The following is a 5,628-nucleotide window of genomic DNA, read 5'->3' on the forward strand; positions in this document are numbered from 1 at the left end:
AAATTTTCAATCATTTCAACAAGGTTTTGTCCTCGTGAGGTGATGATGACAAAACTTTGTCGAAACGTTGTACATTTGCTGTTGTATTAAAGTTTTTCTTCATTACCCATTCAAGCTGTCTCCAGCCATTATTATAATTCTAACATCAAATCCTCATCATATGACAAAATATTGATAGCCCTATAAATAAAAGATGAAAATGAGGACATTTTTTGTGACCATGGATGACAGGATCTCACATAAGAATAATTTGAGTAAGAAATTGATTAACTTAATTAAGAATGATAAACATTCAAAAAAAGAATTTAAAAATGAATAATGTGGTACTAAATCAGAAGTACACTAAATTGTTGAACAACCAAAAAATAATAAATATGTCAAAGGAAAATATTACAACAGATCAAATTAAAATTCTTGAGCTAGATTTGAATTTTTTGTTAAATAACAGTAGGTCAGTAAAAGATGATTTAATGGCTGTGGAACCTAATTTAAATAACTGTAAGTTAAAGATAATATTGTAAAGGATACTGTTAGAACATCAGTGGCAAAAATTTTAACTTCAGGTACCAGAAAAACTAAAAGAAACTTGTATAATAATGAAATTAATTAACTTTGTGCTATTAAAGATAATATGAACATTGTTATTTCTAAAGCAGACAAAGGTGGACAGATTGTCACATTACATAAAAAAGTGTATAATGATAACATTAAACAACTTTTAAGTAACGGTTCTTATATTGAAATGAAGAAAGATCCTACTAATATAAAACATAATAAAGTAAAAACAGTTGTAAAAACCTTCAGTATTTTAACAGTACATTATTTATAATGAAAATTTCAGTTCCCTTCACACTTTAATGTTGAAAACTTGAAATTTTCATGTTTTTTGGCTTCCTGTTAGAGAAAGTATACTATCATTATGTTCTATAATAAATTTAATCAGGCAAATGTAACATGTCTCTGCCACATAATCCAAATTGGCCAATTTTGGCATCAGAAAAATCATGAACACAGGAAAAGATAACGACTGCCTATATCACTTCCTGGGTCCTGCAAGAAGATATCTTTGTACCAAATCCCATGTAATTTGGTTTACATACACATGAATAGTTCACAAAAATCCCAAGTTGTTTTATTTGCTGAAAAATTGTGCAAAAGATAAAAATTTCAAAATTGTCTATATCCCTGTTTCATACCTGTGAAAAAGTATCTTTGTACCAAAACCCATGTAAATTGTCAAAAAAACCTAAAATTATGGTTTTTGTTGCATCTTGACCTCTATAATTATTAAAAATAAGCAAGTCCAATATTTTTGTTTGTTAATGTATGGGACCTGTAGAAAAATAAAAATCCCATATAAATTCAGCAAAATATGGCCAAGTATTTGATCAAAAACTCCTAAATTATGCTTTTTTGCAAGTTCTAACTTTCTGTATTTCAGTATATTGAGCACATGAAAATTTATATTTGTGCCAATTTCTTTCTTGATTGCAGTAAATATGGCTGCACAAGAGCCCAAATTATAACTTTTGGGTTGTTTTACCGTTGACCCGTAAAATCCTTAAAAAGGCCTACATAGAAAAAAATTAAAAAGGTGTCTGAGTGTATTAGACCAAGATATAACCCTACCACATTTCAAGTCAATCTTCCAAGAAATGAAGGAATAGTAATCGATTGAAAAGTCTTCTGAAGAAGAAAAAAAAACAATAGAAAAATAGTATATGTCTCTGTGCAGAGACATAATTACTACTAAAGTAGGCTTCTTGGTATGTTTCCCTAATGAATTAATGGAATCAACTAAAACAATTTTTATGTAATTTGTTTTTCTCTGTTATCTCTCCAAATATGAGCTATCAACACTAATGTCTTTTTTGGGAAGACAGTGAGCTAAAACTTTTATGTAAAATGAGGAATAATCATAACATTAAGAGTTCAGTCTTATAATTTGTAATATAGAAAGCAAATATTTCTATTAAATCCCAAAAGAAAAAAAAAAACTTTTGCAAGCTTTCTACAGAGCTTAGTTCTATCTAATGATAAGAACTTACGAGTGAAAGTAAAGAAGAATGTAATATATGACTGCCCTGCAGGACACTCCAAAACTTTAATGTAAAAAACACTTAATGTAGCTTAATGTGTTTAAATTCATAACATTCACATACAAACTTTACACATTTCAAGAGAGGCACTTCTAAATATACTATATACAAAAGACTGGACATTTTCAATAATGAAAACAATATAAAAATCATGTTAATCTATACATGTATAACCTACTTAGTGTGAACTGTGTTTAACACGCTTATTTAAAATTTTCACATATACAAACTTTGCACATTGCAGAGAGGAACCTCCCAATACCAAATAAAAAAGAATAGACATTTTCAGTAACAAAAACAACATAAAAATCACATAAAGCTATACATATAACCTATTTAATGTGTTTCACTTAATGTGTAAAATACTGAACATTGCTTAATGTGCTTAAATTTGAAATATTCACATAAAAACTTTGCATATTGAAAGACAGATACTTCCCAATACTATATAAAATGTTTATTACATTTTCAGTAAGAAAAACATACATGTAACACTTAATATGCTTCAACTGACATAAAAGATACAAAATAAAAAAACTAATACTTGTGTAGTTCAACACATATCAAAAGATCATGACTGCCTGTAGAGACTTATACAATATGCAACTTCAGCATCTTATGTTGGTATCAATGAAAATATTTGTATCTAGAAAATAATGAGAATGGCTTACTAAACTACAATGCAACACTGATTTAACCATTATTAAAGACAAGTTTGCACTTAACCCCATAATGTAGCTGGCTCCCTTCTGTTCTGTTCTGTACTGTCTTTATAAATCATAAAAAAATATACTACAGAATGTGAAATAGTACAAAAATGGACTATAATAATAAAATATATAAGGCAATTAATTTATAAGTTGTGAATTCTACATTTTGGGGGATAAGTGCAAATTTGTCCTTTAAGCTTTATATAAAATACTTACTATTGCATTGCCCATCCTTGGAATCTGCATTAATAGCACAATGAACTAAGAATTTATATCAATAAACTTAAGTTGTAGACCATATAAATTATAATGAACTCTTTCAATTTTTTGAATATAAACATATGTACAATGACATGTTCATATCACACTAAAACATTAATGAAAAGAATGATGAATAAATGATGAACTAATGACTTAGAAAACAGGAACTTTTGTAGTCTTCTGCTAATACTTATTCCAAGGATGGCCAATACAAAAGTACTTTTTCTATATCTTAAACTGTTATTGTTAAACGACAACTTTGCATATATCCCCAGTAATGTAGAATTTGTGAATTAAGGATAAATTGCTTCTTTATGTTTAATAACATTCTATTTTCTTGTACTATTTCACATTATGTAGTTCATTTTTAATGATTTATAAATACATTTCTCTCAGTACAGACTACAGAACAGAAAGTGTCCAGCTACAATTCTGGAGATAATTCAAATTTGTCTTCTTTTTTTTTAATTAGTTTAATAGTAGTTACATCACTGTTGAATTGCAGTATATTTAGCCATTCCTGTTATTCTCTAGAAAAATAAAAATATTTTCATTGATACCTATACAAGATGCAAAAGTTAGTAAAGTCTAAAGTAAAGATGCATACTGTACAAATAGTACAACTTCAAGTCCTCTTGAGAATTCAAACTCAAACTACAAAGTCTATAGATATATGAAATACACAACTTGTCACAAGTTCTCAATATTTTTACCATGTACTTTTAATGTCAACTTGATTAAGCTTTCCCACATGATTAAGCAAAGTTCACATGATTTATTTATAAATTATATTGATTTAAACTGTATATCATATATATATATATATATATATATATTAAAGTAATCTATGGGTAATACTAGTATGAAATGTATGGCATAACATGATTTTTAATTTTATGTTGTTTTCGTTACTGAAAACGTCTGGTCACTGGTTTAACTTCTAAATATTCTAAGTTATGATCTGACATAAAAAAAACTAATAACAATAAATTCCTAAGGTACATTAACTTAAGATAACACACTATTAGTATTACTCTTACCGGTAAAGTATTCGTTAATTTAAAACTTTAACGAAGTGTAAACTGTCACTATAAATACAATCTACTGTCCAATAAAATAACACATGCAAGAAAAATTGCACAATACCTGTAAAACCAAAACCATTTCATTTCACTATGCGCTCTCTATGTTTTGTTTTATATATTCAAATATTTATCAAAATATTTATAACATAGAAACAAGTTTATTTGTTTGTTTTGTGGTGAACATAAAGCTGCACTATGTATTAAGTGTGCTATGCCCACTGTAGAGACTGAACACCATATTGTTACGTCTCTGGTCGTTTGTTAATTTTCCGTAGAATTTATTTCCGAGAAACTTCAGCGATACAAGTCCTTTCTTAAATAAAACTAGTTTATTCTTTCTAGATTCAACTTTGCAATACACTTAAGTTCCACAGTTACTTTAACTTCAACACACGCTATAATTCACGACGAGTCACGCACTTTACCTACGGTCACTACCGCCCTTGACTCAATTGTCCGTCTGTGTCTCTGCCTATCTGCAATTATCTATCTCGTCACTTCTTGCCGGTCTTATATATACAAAATAGAGGGCGTCTGGCAAACACTCGAGCCTTCATGAACCTTCTAGATACTCACTACGTGTTACCAGAGTCACGTGACTTCCGCTGTCGTAACACTGGTTTCCGGTGTAAACACACGATACTCGCGAGTTTTAATTGTTTGTTGACAGTAATTACTTCTTTGTCCAAGCTAATAGATTTGTTTTAAGTTTCATTCACAAGTTTTTGTTTTTTGTTTTCATACACATAAACCTATGTACTCGTGCCCACTGTAGCTCGCGCTAATTATATAACCATAGGACTTGTTTGTTTTTCAGTATTATTCGTTTACTAAGTGACGGTTGTGTGTGTTTACAGTCCACAGTTTATTCACAGGTACCCATTAATATAAAAGTTTTGTAAGTGGTTTTGGCTGATTGGCAGGTTTTGGCTAGAATTGTCCAAGTTTTGACTGTTACTCAGTATTGAATGTGTGTGGCATTAATTTGTCGTGTGCGCCTAGTGCTAACATGAGCAAAGATTTTCATGTTGTTAAATACATGTTTAACAAAGAAATGCTTAAAAATCTTAATGGAGAAGAAATTCGTTTGATGGCTATAGATACAGCGGATTGTCCTGGATATCTTTGTTCAAAAATCTCCGTAAAGCTTTCTAACTAAAGTGATGAGAATACTCTCACAACTAGCTTGGAAAAAAGATATAGTAATAAAGATTGACTGCAAGGTTATGCTAAGGAGAAACATTGACTGTTGGACTCGTAAATGGAGCAATAGTGTGTGTTCTGCTAAGTATAGCATAGATCAAGCCAGTGTTGTTAATAGCATAAATATAAAGTTTATTGATAGTCAAGAACATGAATTGAGAAACTAAATAGTAAATCTAAGTGTTGGATAAAGATTTTGTTATTCAACACCAGTTTTCACTTGCAAGTACATATGCTAACACCATACACAAGTTGCAAGAATTAACTCTG

The 5,628-nt window shown here is 29.5% G+C and overlaps 1 protein-coding gene across 1 annotated transcript in view; it reads right to left on the reverse strand.

Annotated features, from left to right (window-relative positions):
- LOC106458060 overlaps positions 1 to 4,223 on the reverse strand; it is a 6,106-nt gene extending 1,883 nt beyond the window's left edge. Inside the window, exon 1 of the mRNA XM_022384189.1 lies at positions 4,217 to 4,223. The gene's annotated coding sequence lies outside the window, so the exon portion shown is untranslated. The remainder of the gene's footprint in view (positions 1 to 4,216) is intronic.
- Positions 4,224 to 5,628: the final 1,405 nt, after the last annotated feature.

The sequence above is a fragment of the Limulus polyphemus genome, unplaced genomic scaffold, assembly GCF_000517525.1.
Source record: "Limulus polyphemus unplaced genomic scaffold, Limulus_polyphemus-2.1.2 Scaffold410, whole genome shotgun sequence".
Classification (NCBI taxonomy): Eukaryota; Metazoa; Arthropoda; class Merostomata; order Xiphosura; family Limulidae; genus Limulus; species Limulus polyphemus.